The sequence below is a fragment of the Protopterus annectens genome, chromosome 10.part0 (assembly GCF_019279795.1).
Source record: "Protopterus annectens isolate FY-2018-M chromosome 10.part0, PAN1.0, whole genome shotgun sequence".
Taxonomy (NCBI): Eukaryota; Metazoa; Chordata; order Ceratodontiformes; family Protopteridae; genus Protopterus; species Protopterus annectens.
In genome coordinates, this window is record NC_056744.1 from 1,816,993,295 (window position 1) to 1,817,009,048 (window position 15,754).

General features: G+C 39.6%; 1 long non-coding RNA gene across 2 annotated transcripts in view; it reads left to right on the forward strand.

Moving 5' to 3' along the window:
• LOC122814056 overlaps positions 1-14,363 on the forward strand; it is a 132,546-nt gene extending 118,183 nt beyond the window's left edge. For both annotated transcript variants that reach the window (XR_006366773.1, XR_006366772.1), the window contains exon 2: positions 12,942-14,363. This is a non-coding gene — a long non-coding RNA (uncharacterized LOC122814056). The remainder of the gene's footprint in view (positions 1-12,941) is intronic.
• Positions 14,364-15,754: the final 1,391 nt, after the last annotated feature.

Below are 15,754 nucleotides of genomic sequence, written 5' to 3' on the forward strand. Positions count from 1 at the left end.
GCCCTCCGTTATCAGTTAACTCTTCAGGCAGAGTATAGTCCTTCAAAGGACAATCTAGTGACAGACTCCTTGAGCAGGTCCAAAATACAGGCTCATGACTGGATGCTTCACAGAGGCATGTTTCTGGACATAGTCCATTGGTGGTATATTCCTTGGGTAGATCTTTCTGCCTCCCCTCTGAGCAGGCAGCTCCCTCTTTTCTATGACAGAGTATCATGCCATCTGGCATGGAAGATAGACACCCTTTCTTTTCTTTGGAAGGGGATGTTTCTTTATGCGTTCCCTCCTCTTCCTCAGTTTCCAAGAGTCCGACAGAACATTCAGCTGGACTCCTTGAAAATCTTGCTAGACTCCCTTTTGGCCATGACAGCACTGCATGTCCCATTTGATGCATCTGGCCAGGGGCAGTCACCACAAGTTATCTCACCAGTTGGATCTCTTCACAGAAGACAAGGTATCACTTAACCATCCTCACCTGTCCAATCTTCAGCTGACACTGTGGGTGATGAAGTTTTGATCCCTTTTAGGCACCTCTTTTCTGAGGATGTCCATTGGGTTTTACAGGAGACAAGAAAACCTGCATCCAGGAAATCTTATGTTCAAATGGAAAAATGTTTTCTGTCTTGTACCATGCTCATAACCAGGACCCTTTTCAGTGGGCGCTCTCTGGTTCTTCACTGCATAATTTTGCTAAGCATTATAAATTGGGTATGGTTTCTAGGGCCAGAGCAGGTTTTGCTCAAGCCATTCTGCATGGATTTGTTGAGGGCTCTTCCTGGCCTTCCGCCTCCCTATCCTTTTCTTGAGCTTTTGTGCTGTCCCTAAGGTGAAGAATACTGCAACAATTATATAGAAGGGCATAGTAGAGTTGTGTACAATCTTGCCTTAGCAGTTGATGTCCTTCTCTTCACTGTTGCAGTACTTAGTCCCTCCCTCCATCCACCTGTTTCTTTTGGGCCTTGCTTTGGTTACCGTCCTGGCTGAGGGTACACCCTTTTCCATCAGCATTTTCTCCCTCTGGAGTGCATAGCCTCTCTTGTCCTACGGCGATTTGTTCTCTGCTGGGACAATTCAGTTATGGGTAACTGAGTGCATGTCACCTTTAGTGCATAGCCTCTCTTGTCCTATGGCGATTTGTTCTCTGCTGGGACAATTCAGTTATGGGTAACTGAGTGCATGTCACCTTTATGTCCTATGCCCTGTACAGGGAGCATATGTGTGACATATGGTGGATACAAGATCTAAAGGCTTTGGTGTACTGGCCAGACATTAGGCTATCCTAGGCAGGAGTTCCCTAAGGTGAAGAATATTGCAACAGTGAAGAGAAGGACATCAGCTGTTACGGTAAGATCTTACACAACTGTCCTTTCTCTGTTCTTTTGGAAATGACCGGGACAATTACCATAAGCTTCTTCACAGACTGGATCTACTCACACAAGAACAGTGGTGATTGCTAGACCCTGACATCAATCCTCTTCAAATGGCTGCCTGAATGAAAGGGTCTTAATTCCTTTTAGGCACCTATTTACTGAGGACGTGCAGCAGGTACTAATGGGGGGCAAGCGAGCCGCTACTAGAAAATCATAAATTAGCAAATGGAAAAGGGTTTCTAGTTGGTGCAACAACATAACCAGCACCCATTCAGGGCTAGTTCTCTGGTTCTACAATATTTGTGAGTTAATTATCCTATGGCCTTTCTTATTCCTCTGTCAAGGTTCATTTGTCTCCCATTTCGGCATGTCTGCCTATGGATCCTCCTTGTTCAATGCAGCTTTTGAAAGGTTTTGCATAAAAGGCCTAACTGGTGGCCATTCCTTGGGATCTTTGTTAGAAGCTAACACTTGCTACATTGATTGAGCTCATCTGGCGTACTTGAGGTTCTTAACATGGAAAACATTTTTACTGATTGCTCTGACATCTGAAAGAACGGCATCTGAGTTTCAAACTCTCTTTTGGTGAGTCAACCCTATCTCATTTTCCACAGGGACAGGGTTTCTTTGAAAACTAATTCTTCTTTTATGACTAAAGTGGTATCCAAGTTTACTTTTTAAGCCAAATATCCATCTCCCTGTTTTCTTTCTTGAACCCAAAATGAGAGAGAAAAGATACCCCATACCTTGAATGTCCACAGACAACTCTGGTCCTATCTTGACAGAACTAAATCATTCAGATCTTTGAATTGTTAATTTCTTGTGAAAGTAAGAAGGGGCAGCCTGTGTCAGAACAGACTGTTTCCTTTGGTTATACTTACCATAACAAAACTATTACAGGCATGGTTAAGGCCCACCCTAGAAGGGCCTTGGCTTCATGTGTAGTCTTTTTGGAAAGGTTTAGTTTCTAGAAGTGTTATAGAAGCTGCTACTTGGTCCTCTGTACATATTTTTACAAAGCACTGTAAGCTTGATTATTTCTTTAGGTCCAGCTCAAGCATTGCTAGGACCATTCTCCAAGGGTTGCTGGACTCCTCTCCTTCCCCCTTACTAACATTGTTAAAGTAATGTACCTATATAGCTAAGGTTATTGCAGCAGTCATCGATATGAAGAACGTAGAACAGTTGTGTAAGTAAACTTACTATAATGGTAGATGCATGAATGATCACTGCTGCAGTAATCAATTCCTCCCTCCACCCCCCTGATTTTTGGTGGTGGTGTTTTTATTACAGGATGGACATTTATTTTTTGTTCCTGGCATTGTCCTTTCAGGGCTCAGACTCTCTCTGCTAGCAGGAAAACTCTGAAGGGCTTTGCACTCTAACTTATTTTTTATTCAGCTCAGCTCAAGCTGCTTGACAGTTTGGGTGTGTGGAAGGTGCCCTGAAGCTTTGTAAGCTGGCCGGCTGCTGTATCCTTGGTAGGGTATCCCCATATAGCTAAAGTTACTGCAGCAGTTATCATTCAAACATCTACTATTGTAGTAAGTTTACTTACACAGTGGTACTGTAGAACCACTCAGCTGTTCAGAATTTTGCAGAATGCTCAGATTTTTGCCTCCGTTTTCAGCTGCATCTCATAAAATTTGTGTTTTTCTGACAAATCATTGAAAATTTGTTCCACTGAAAATAGATTGAAGAAGACATATGAGCTTCAAACTTTGTATGCTTCAGAAAATGCAAGCTAATGTAAATTCTTATTCTCCTAACTTAAGTTTAAAAGAGTAATATTTAAAATCTGGCTGTGATTTTGGGGCTTTGTCCCCTCATTTGTTGGCTTTATCCATAACTCTTGCACTACGAGGTTGATAGGTATGCCTAGGTTAAGTAGACTAAATCTTTCTCTCAAAATGGCATCATTTTACTTAGTCACCATACCCTTACGCAGGCCTTCTTTTTAGTAACTGGGTTCGTAGGAGAATATTTGCAAGTCAATTCAGTTACACCAGACGTTTTCATACACTTGGGTTCTGCCTCCACTAGACAGTATAAAAAAAATGCACTCCTCTGAGTGTGGACAAGGTACATGGGGCAGCATCTGACTTTATTTGCACATTCACAGTTAAACAGCAGAGCTCCACCAAACACACCCACATTATTTCTGTTAATTCTGACATTCAGACCCAGCTTGTGTGTCGCAGCTCAGCTGGGCAGATTTGTATATCTACCTTCCAACACATGAACCCCAAAGTCACACTTGTGCTCCTACACCAACATGGCTAGAAATCTATCAATGCTATTGAGTTTGCCAGAAGGGCTTTATTTCTGTTTCTGCTTCATGCACCCTTGGACAATTAAAATGCTTCAAAATACTTCTGTAAAGATCCCATGCTGACTGTAATATTTGTTCCTCTTTCAGTCATAAAGCTGACTGGATTCCCTGTTTGAGGAATTTAACATGCCAGTCTGATTTCAGTGTTTGCCACAACAGTAACGGGACCCAGGAAAATGCTTTTCTGGGGTTTATTTTCAGTGGCTAGTACTTTCCCTACCTTAGTTTGGACAAATGACAGCAAAATTTTAAAACCTTCTTGCATTTCTTACACATGTTGCCACATGCAGGGCACGGCTGTGATTCACATCCATGTACCATGCTTGCGTATACAGTGATTCTCATGCCTTCTTTTGCCAGTGGCACATTTTTTACGGAGTTGTTTTCTTTGTGCTTTATATACACACACACACACACACACACACACACACACACACACACACACACACACACACACACACACACACACACACACACACACACACACACTTACTGGACACATATTAGATATTTTCTCTCTTTACCACTTCAGCATCTCTAGTAATCTTTGCTTTTTTCTTCCAAATTTAAATTTACTCCTAGCTGTAACTTTCTTTGAAACACTTTGGTATCAGCCAACCCAATCACAGTGCTATCCCTCATTTGTTCATCTTTAGTTTTATCAAACCAACAGTTTTCAGACAGTTCGCATAAACACCTGATGACAAATGCTTCAACACTTCTTTAGGTTGAACATGTCTTTGAAAACATGCCCTTACATGAGTAATATTTATTTTTGATACAAAATGTTTATTGAGCTTACTTATTACTGACTCGTATGTAACTGTCTGGCCCTCAGAAAATGAACTGTAAATTGCTTCCAATTCTTTGTTGGTAGTACAAAATTAAGTGTATCTGGATTTCTACATTATTTGATTTAGTTGCATTGTAAAACTCTGGCTGAAATTAAGAAAGGGCTGCCAGAGGTAAGCCCTAATTTGGGTGGAAAACCCTTAGCAGCAGCCCTTTCCCAGTCATAGACAGACGCACTACAGTGATTCCTCATAGTCTGTATTACTGCAGTGGAAAGTCTGTGTGGCTGTGAGCCATTCCATAGAGCAGCTGCAGACCATTAGCGGCAGCCCTTTCCTAGTCATATACAGACCCACCACAGTGATGCCTCAGTCAGTATAATCACCACAGTGGACTGCCTCCGTTGCTGTGAGGCATTCCGTAGAGTATCCTGTGCTAAGTAGTCATGTGCTGTCCCCCGGAAAAGCCTGCAGGAAGAGATTTACACCCATAGTGATTCAGAGAATTAGCACAGCCAGATGTTTGTTAATTAGCACTGCCAAAATGCCATGCTTACCAATTATTTCTAATGGGGAAACACCATATTATAGGTAAGTTTCAAAGTTTAGCAGAGAGGTTGTGGTGTCTGAGTGCACACGTGTGTGCACATGACTGTAGTGGTGTAAGTGGTCTTGGGTGTGTGTGCCTACCTGGGTAGTCGCAGTAGGGGGTTTTAGTTAGGGGGATTACTGGAGTACGGTCTTTGTATTGGCTGTGTGCCCGTTAGTGTGATCGTGTCTGTGTCTGTGTGTGTGATGTGGTCATAGGCATTCAGACATGAGGCAAAATAAATGCAGGAATGAAGACCGAAAATCAGGGATGACTTTAAAAATACTACAGTAATTTACTTAACAGTTAATAGAACAGGGTTTGCATTAGGATCCATCTTTATTTATTTATTTTATTTATTTTATTTTACATTTGTTGACCGGGATGGTCCGACTGGATACATGTCCATTTTCAGCGGAGGCCCGGGGAGAAAAGCTCCACAGAGGAAAAAGTTGCACTTTCATTTATATGCAGATCAAGTACACTACCTAATGCAAATAAATAAAATTCAAGATGCACATAAACAGAATTAGAGATACACAAAAATACTTCACAATTGTTTTAGATACATTGTAGTTGATATCCCATTACTTATAGCGTCGATATTCTAGGTTGATATCCCATTACTTATAGCGTCAAGTCAGGCAATGGGGAGCTTGACTTCATAAGTACCAGTGGTGGTGGAATTAGTGGGTGTGAGCTTACAAATTATTTAGACTAAGGGGACAAAAAAAACACCTAGTCAAACAGGTGGAGAATACTACTAGTTGGGTGTCAGAGAGAACTAGTCTGGGTGTTACATGGGCACAGCCAAAGTTCTTTAAAAAATTGTTTAAGATTATTTTTGAATAGATATTGGGATGTAGTAAGTCTTAAGTTATTGGGGAGGGAATTCCAGACTTTACCTATAGAGTTGGCAAAGAGGGCTTCTCCGGCAGAGTTGTTGGATTTGATGGTTTGGACCAGGACTCTATGTGAGGAGCGAAGACAGCTAAGATTAGGGTATGGAGTCAGAAGATTTTGCAAGGAGGGGGTTTTATCCGGTTGCTTAATAATTTTAAACGCTTCTGTGAGTTGGTTTAGTTTGAGAAGATTGGGTAATTCTAGCCAGTCAAGTTTCCTTAGGTTAATGCAGTGATGAGTTCTGTAAGGACCTCCTACTACAAATCTGGCGATGTGATTATAGGCAGCAGAGAGTTTATTGATCTCGCTTTTGTTAAGGAATGAAAGCACAGGAGAGGCATGCAGTAATGTGGAAAGTAAATGCGTACGGGAGATGGTTAGCTTGGCAGTAGGGGTTAGAAAGTTTTTAATTCTATACAAGGAACCAAGTTTCTTATTTACAGTCTTTATGGTTTGACTGATATGCATATCAAATCTAAGCCGACTATCAATAGTGACTCCTAATAGTTTAGTGTTGGTAACAGGCTCAATCATGGTACCATTACTATCAATAGTGACCCCTAATAGTTTAGTGTTGGTAACAGGCTCAATCATGGTATCATTACTATCAATAGTGACCCCTAATAGTTTAGTGTTGGTAACAGGCTCAATCATGGTATCATTACTATCAATAGTGACCCCTAATAGTTTAGTGTTGGTAACAGGCTCAATCATGGTATCATTACTATCAATAGTGACCCCTAATAGTTTAGTGTTGGTAACAGGCTCAATCATGGTACCATTACTATCAATAGTGACCCCTAATAGTTTAGTGTTGGTAACAGGCTCAATCATGGTATCATTACTATCAATAGTGACCCCTAATAGTTTAGTGTTGGTAACAGGCTCGATCATGGTACCATTACTATCAATAGTGACCCCTAATAGTTTAGTGTTGGTAACAGGCTCGATCATGGTACCATTACTATCAATAGTGACCCCTAATAGTTTAGTGTTGGTAACAGGCTCAATCATGGTACCATTACTATCAATAGTGACCCCTAATAGTTTAGTGTTGGTAACAGGCTCAATCATGGTACCATTACTATCAATAGTGACCCCTAATAGTTTAGTGTTGGTAACAGGCTCAATCATGGTACCATTACTATCAATAGTGACCCCTAATAGTTTAGTGTTGGTAACAGGCTCAATCATGGTACCATTACTATCAATAGTGACCCCTAATAGTTTAGTGTTGGTAACAGGCTCGATCATGGTACCATTACTATCAATAGTGACCCCTAATAGTTTAGTGTTGGTAACAGGCTCGATCATGGTACCATTACTATCAATAGTGACCCCTAATAGTTTAGTGTTGGTAACAGGCTCAATCATGGTACCATTACTATCAATAGTGACCCCTAATAGTTTAGTGTTGGTAACAGGCTCAATCATGGTATCATTACTATCAATAGTGACTCCTAATAGTTTAGTGTTGGTAACAGGCTCGATCATGGTACCATTACTATCAATAGTGACCCCTAATAGTTTAGTGTTGGTAACAGGCTCGATCATGGTACCATTACTATCAATAGTGACCCCTAATAGTGTAGTGTTGGTAACAGGCTCAATCATGGTATCATTACTATCAATAGTGACCCCTAATAGTTTAGTGTTGGTAACAGGCTCGATCATGGTACCATTACTATCAATAGTGACCCCTAATAGTTTAGTGTTGGTAACAGGCTCAATCATGGTATCATTACTATCAATAGTGACCCCTAATAGTTTAGTGTTGGTAACAGGCTCGATCATGGTACCATTACTATCAATAGTGACCCCTAATAGTTTAGTGTTGGTAACAGGCTCAATCATGGTACCATTACTATCAATAGTGACCCCTAATAGTTTAGTGTTGGTAACAGGCTCGATCATGGTACCATTACTATCAATAGTGACCCCTAATAGTTTAGTGTTGGTAACAGGCTCAATCATGGTACCATTACTATCAATAGTGACCCCTAATAGTTTAGTGTTGGTAACAGGCTCGATCATGGTACCATTACTATCAATAGTGACCCCTAATAGTTTAGTGTTGGTAACGGGCTCAATCATGGTACCATTAATAGATTGCACGAAGAATGGACAATTATTGGATTGGGCTGTAAGTTGGACTGATGGACTAACGGAGGTGGGAAAAAATACTAGTAACTTGGTTTTTTTTGGATTTAGAATGAGTTTCCGTTCCGAGAGCCACTTTTCAGCTATGGTAAAACAGTTTTGGGTTGTTACTTGTAGGTCAGGGAGGGAGATATCCGAGCAAATCAATGTTCATCTTATGAATAATACAAATTATGAAACCCTAATGTTTGGCATTACTGACTGACGGTAGTCATTAGTGATTTTTTTTTTTTTTATTCAAATGACAGCAAAAATTAGGGACGTTCTGTATAATGAACAGTTGATAGGTATGAGACTGCATGTTTGGGGGAGAGTAAATAAGGGGGGGGTGTCCTGTGCCAATGTGATGCATGGCCCACCAGTGAGTACTGCAGAGATGTGTTAATTAGTGCTAGCAGTAATGTCATGTGGTTCACAGATGTGCAAATTAGCCACTAATAGGGTCTTCTGTCATTATGGCTAATCATGTCCTGGAATCTTATTTTCTGCATAAACTTTCCCTTTTGGCTGTAACAGTTTCAGGTAAAGCTCTCTGAATCCCAAGCTCTGCCTCCATAATGGCAAATGGATTTTCAAGACTAATAATTTTTTGGGGAGGGGTTCAAACTTTGCCTTATTTTGTCATTCCCTAATTATTTAGGGCTAAAAGTCTGTGAAACAACTTTACTTATGGGTAAGACAAGATTTTTTTTTTTTTTTTTTTCAGTAAAACACCTTTCTCTGAGGCATTTACTTGACTGTCTGGTATAGCTTTTGGTCTGAATGGCATTTTTCAATCATTTATGCAAAAAAAAAAAAAAATCATAATTCTGAAAGTATGTCTCGATGTGCACTAATGTTCTCCCAGTTATCTCTGTGTTGTAGTACCATAACCATGATGGGGCAAAGGGTGGTGGCTGCCATAGACAAAAGCTGTTGGGAAAATGATCAATAATTAATAAATTATAACAGATATTATAGCATCTCTAACCAAGGATTCCCCAGCATCTAATCCTAACCTTGCCCACCAGCCATGTGTCAACGCATCCACTTTCACCTTCAAACTCATGCCCACATCCTATGTAAAACTACTCTTAAGCAAACTCAAACCATGCTATACTTTAGCCGATGACTTTCCAATGAGTACCTTAAAGTAGCAGCCAATAGCATTGCCTACCCTATCTCAATCCTTATAAGTAGGTCAGCCCATGAATGCCATGTTCCCTCTGACCCTGTCTCTCTGGGAAAAGTCACATTATTCCTTTGCGCAAAGGAGGAAATTTGACAGACATTAGTAACATTAGACCTATAGCAATCTTACTGCCCTCCAAAATACTTGAAAACTGTATTATTCAAAACCAATTGCTAAACTATCTCCCACAGGAATAACTCCTGTCCCCTCCCCCACACAGCATGGCTTCCATCCCTCCTTCAGTACTAACACTGCAGTTCTAACTATATAGAGACTGTCACTAAAGCTAGAGGTAATGACAAACTAGTCTCCTCCTTATTTCTAGTCTTCTCATAGTACTAGCACTGCCATTCTAACCTATGTAGATACTGTTAATAAAGCTAGAGGTAATGGCAAACTAGTCTCCTCCTTATTTCTAGTCTTCTCTTAGTACTAGCACTGCCATTCTAACCTATGTAGATACTGTTAATAAAGCTAGAGGTAATGGCAAACTAGTCTCCTCCTTATTTGACCCTACTACAGTACACAGATGCCCCCACACACATTTGCACATCTGACAATGTGGCACACTTCCAAAAAATTGCTTGGGAAGCTATAACAGAAACTAAATAATGGTTTTGTAACTCGCAACTCACACACAGCCCTAAAAAACAAGTTACTACTGTTTTCTCCAAGTCCATCTCCCATGAATGAACAAAATTCAAAGTCCTGTCAAACACAATCACTGATGTCATTTTTTATGGCAAATTATTCGGGATGATGGTGGAGGATGATCTTAAATTTGGCCTGCATATACAAAATTGCATAAAAACCAAAAACTCCTTTCTGTCCACAAACCTATCATATCTGGTGGGCATTGTCTGTACTTGTACAAGATTTCTAAGGCCTGGACCTCCTTATATCTATCAGGTCAGTACCCTTCTTCCTTCCTTTAAAAACAACGCTAAAAGACTTCCAAGCTAATATCTGGCGCTGGTCTTGCTCAGCACCAGGGTAAGCTATATTCCTAAATGTGGACAAATATCTTTTCATACCTGACATCCTCTTACTACTATTCCCTCTTCAATGTTATCAATTTTTCTGCCCTGGCTTTCTTTCTAAATGTACCATAAGCCTGCTTTTCTGTCACTTTGTAGTGCATTTCCTGTTTGTATTATACTAACTAACCTTTAATTTCTCAATAAACTGGCCATAATTTCTCTAACTATTAAATCATTGTCATATAACGAAAACATTGGTTAAGAATAGATATAAGCATGTGTGATTTGGCAGAAAGAATGCAAAGTTGTTCTTAAAATGTTTTGTAATACTGTGGAGCTTTTCTCCATGGGCTTCCACCGAAAAATGGGCTCCTACCCTGTTGGTCTTTCCTGGTAATTAAATGTCAGTAAATAAACTGCTGACTGGGCATCAGTACAGTAACATGAATTTGTTTTGCCACCATGGGATAAGCAATCTTTCCCAGTTGGTGATACTAAGCACTACAAAAATGACTGGGTTTTAATAGGTCAGACTGTTGTCGTTGCAGTGTTCTGAGATTAGAACCTAAAGCTAATAGAGAGCTTGAAGCTGCCATTACTTTTTAAAGCACTTCGTGGTGGTGTGTCATTCTCGTTACAACATCCTTGTAAAGACATAGAAACAGTAGAAGACAGCAGTTTAAAGTTTGAGCACGGTTTATCTGCCAGTTTTATTATTTGGTTCATTTAATTGTAAAGGAAACGGTCATTCCACAGAGCACATTGTACCATTTGATGCCTCGCTGGTCTGACCCGTTATTGAATACAGTGATGCATTTAGTAACCTTTGAACAAACCATCTGAAAGAACTTTAACAATTATACAGTTCTTTAATATTAAAAATTAATATTTATTATTTAATAATTATAAAAAAAATAAGGTTGGGAAAGTTGAACTACTCAGCAGTTCAGGAATTGTTATGTTTTTGTTACTGTTACTTGGAGATGACCTGCCTGACATGTTATGAAATGTCTTGTTTACTGTTTCTAAATGCATTCGAAGAACACACTGCTAGGGAAGGAGACACTAGATTGGGAACTCCTAACTCTAAAAATATCAATAATAGGAAAACATGACAGATGTTGCACATCTCTCCTCTCTCAGTACTGTGGTATAAGCTTCTTCTTGGTTATAAGTCCATTAATTTCAATCAAATATTCATTATATACTTACGGGCAGTAGAAAACAGAAGTGTGGAATTACAGCAGTTGAGTTTTTTTAGTGGCATTAAGGGATAACCTAATCAACCTACGGGGTACATGGTATCTTGAAGTACCAGGGTGGTCCCATAACTGATGTCTACAAACACAGCACTGACAATAACTGTTAGTGTTTTCACATTGTCTACATACCAGGGTGGTCCCATAACTGAGGTCTACAAACACAGCACTGACAATAACTGTTACTGTTTTCACATTGTCTACATACCTGGGTGGTCCCATAACTGAGGTCTACAAACACAGCACTGACAATAACTATTAGTGTTTTCACATTGTCTACATACCTTTGAATGCTGAGGGTATGAAGGGAATGAAGTAAAGACAAAGGTCCAACCATCCAAAAAATAAAAAATGGTTTAGTGAAGCAACATCAACACACAAAGCTTTCAAGTCAAATGGCGCTCTTCATCAGTGTTACATGGTTGGACTTTTGCTTTTTTTATTTGATTTTCCTTTTGGATTGCTGTTGGGTCCATCTGGATGTCTCGCTGCCTGTTTTTGTGGGTATGAAGGTTTATTGTATGACAAATGGGTGTGGTTTATTCCTGCCCACCCATGAGACACAGAGGTGGGTCCCATCTCTGTCACTCCCTGAAAGGCAAAGAGGTGGGGCCCATCTCTGTCACTCCCTGAAAGGCAAAGAGGTGGGGCCCATCCCTGTCACTCCCTGAAAGGCAAAGAGGTGGGGCCCATCCCTGTCACTCCCTGAAAGGCAAAGAGGTGGGGCCCATCTCTGTCACTCCCTGAAAGGCAAAGAGGTGGGGCCCATCTCTGTCACTCCCTGAAAGGCAAAGAGGTGGGGCCCATCTCTGTCACTCCCTGAAAGGCAAAGAGGTGGGGCCCATCTCTGTCACTCCCTGAAAGGCAAAGAGGTGGGGCCCATCTCTGTCACTCCCTGAAAGGCAAAGGGGTGGAGCCCATTCATACCCTCTGACCCCTAAAGCTTTACTACCCTTGCAATTTGACATTCTGACATCAGCTCCTCTGTCTTCTCTACACTCTCTCATGGAATTATGTACTTATGCAACAAGCTTTGTTTCCCTTCTCCAAACTACTGTCTATCCTGGCAGTGGATAGAGATGAAAGTACACTGGGCCATTATTTTGGAGTAAGAGTGACAGATGCCTTATTCACAGTAGAAATAGTGCCTGCTTTAGTAGTCTTAATTTCCTCCCACTTTAACATACCTACCCTCCCAGGTGGTCACAGGTTACAGTTATACACATTTTTAAAACTGTTTGTCATGGCAGATATACAAATGTGGCTCAAGGTATTTTAAAATGTCATATACTATGCATTTGTATTCTACTTTCAGTCCCAAGATGTGAACTTTATAAATGTTTCATACTTTGTGTAACACTAACACAATCTTGTTTTGTTTTACAGAACCATCCCTGGCCAAGTTCCAGTGTACATGTCAGAGAGTAAAATGGAAGTTCTACTCTATCCTAAGAGAGACTATGAAATATCAACAGTTCTGAAATTGGAGGAATTTACATGTAAAGACATTGCTAGGGTTATATTTTATGAGATGTGAGAGTAATTTACACATTTTGGATCTGACAACTGATTTGCTAGTTTCAGAGCTGGGTTTTGGAAGATCTGTGTCCATGGACTTTGGGGAGCTAAACATGTCAATTTCACAATGCTGAAAGATGTCTAATCTCTGCATTATATATGCATGTTCATTTTTTAATAATAAACTTGATGTAGCTTCATTGATATAAAACTGTAAATACATTGTTTTGCTGATGAGTATGACGTAGTGGGGTCTTTTGGCTGGATGTAATTTGAATTTGTACTGTGGTGGGGCTGTACAAGTCTTTGGTGGGAAAACTGAGTGAGATAGGAGTACAACCACTTTCAGAAACAAATCAGCTCCTGGTCCCTATCAGTTAATATACCAGCAAAAATGAATGTGTTCTATTTTCAAAATAAGTGTTAGGCTGTAGTGGCTTCTGTGTGGAGTCTGCATGTCCTCCCTGTGTTTGTGCGGGCTTCCTGTAGGTGCTCCAATTTCCTCCACTCTCCAAACATATACAGTAGTTGGGCTGGACACTCTAAATTGGCAATAGGTGTGCATGTAGTGTGGAAGAAATATTGCAGCAGGGCTAGACCTGATGGTGTAAATCTTGGCTATAGATAATTGTCACTGGTGAAGTGACACCCCAACCCCATGTACAAAAATGGGTGATGGGTGGATCTTTATATCTTTTCTAATAAAAAATAAACCTATTTTAACCCCATTATCCTTCATTTTCTGTCTATAATATGTCTTACATACCGGTCTAACATCTTTTTAAGCAGATTCATTTTGCTTCAGATATGGAAATCTGTGTTTTTTATTTTTCTTATTTTGCCTTTTGTAAAAAATCTACAAGGTGTATTTGTAAAATGTCTCTACATTTTGTAGGTCACTGAATGCTGAACCAACTTTTGTCTTCACAGTTACTCCATTGTCATGTTTTTTGTGTGTGGCATTCAAATTTAAAATACACTACCTGGTTCATTCTAAATGTATTCACATTTATTAAATATCATTTTAAAGTGTTTTATACTTTATATTGTAGAGAAATAGTTTATAATAATGGAAAAGTTTCTATTTTTTATGCTTAGTAACACTGTATTTACTGTATAAGGCTACTGTATATGATTTTGCACGCGGTGAGGACAGTTTCAGTAAATGTCACAGTAATGAACACCACTGCTCTAAATGCAAATATTTGAATGAATGCTTTAAAATGGAACACACTTGTGGAGCTAAAATAACCTGTTTATTGAAATAAAGTATTTAATCTTTCAGTTTAACCAGTTTAAAGGAAATTAATTATCACTCAGCATTAAACAAATTCCCGATACAAACTGGCAGAAAAAGCATATATAGACTATATACAACATGCACAGAAAAAAGCATATGTACACTATATACAACATGCACATGTTCAGTTTTTTGCATCCAATGAATGGATTAAGTCTTTCAATGATAAACACATGAATTCATGTATTTAGTTTGTTATTGCTGGCATCTTTTTTTTTATGATAGTCACTGGTGGTAGTTTCAGATGCACACACATTTCTCTCATGTTTTATTTCAGAAAACGAGGTAATGCAGAAATCCTCTTCCATTGTGGCATTAGCACGTGGTCCAAATATCCACATTACATGAAACATCTACCTGGCCATTTATTTCTTGTGTTGAGGATTAAGCATTATAGGTGTTTTAGACCAAACCTCCCCAATTTACAGCATTAAATGGTAGTCAGCAGGCATTTACCCAGATACATCCTGGACAGTTGATAAGCACTGTCTCCTGGACAAATCCTCTGTATTTGGTAACTTATTTTGAGAGACAAATGTAAGTGAAAAGGGTAACCAGACATCCATCTCGTAGAAGGTCTTTTTACACCGACCGGGTTACTGAAGGAAAGGCTGTGGAGAGAAACATCCCTGAGATGAAACTTTTATGGAGGGGCATGCAGTCTGTTCTCAGGGTCTCGCCTTGCACATCTTCCAAAAACTAGTACTTGGATACTCTTTTGCTGCTTTGAACATCTGCTGGATTACTCCTAAGCCAAAAATACCTGGCAAGTTATGTTTGGGCTTGCCTTTTAGAAGCGGATTACTCATAAGCCAAAAATACCTGGCAAGTTATGTTTGGGCTTGCCTTTTAGAAGCGGATTACTCCTAAGCCAAAAATACCTGGCAAGTTATGTTTGGGCTTGCCTTTTAGAAGCAGAGATAACATTTACCATTTCCTTGAGCCTGAAGGTAGTGTCTTACCTTCCCTGTACAGACCAAAGGCTTGGGCTGGTGTGCACCAATATAGATCTGTATGTAGCTTACTTGCATGTACAGTATTGTTGTGTGATGTCATCATGTCTTGTTTTAACATTGTACAGTTCTGTCTCACCTGATGTGAAATTTAATTGTACAGCTGTTTGTATTTTACTTGTTCAGTGGCTTTTAACACTTCATTTCACTGAAGGATTATCATTGTTGGAGACTGAATAAGTGTGACTGCAGTAGATAAATAGCATATGAAATTGGATTTCAAAATACTTGTATTGTTTGGGCCCTGATCACAATGTCCAAAACGGTAGACATCTCTAGAAATTTAAAAAAAATGAATCTAGAGACAGAAAGCACTGACAACTTTATTCCTTGAAAAAAAATACTAACATTTTTGGAGAAAAGTACAA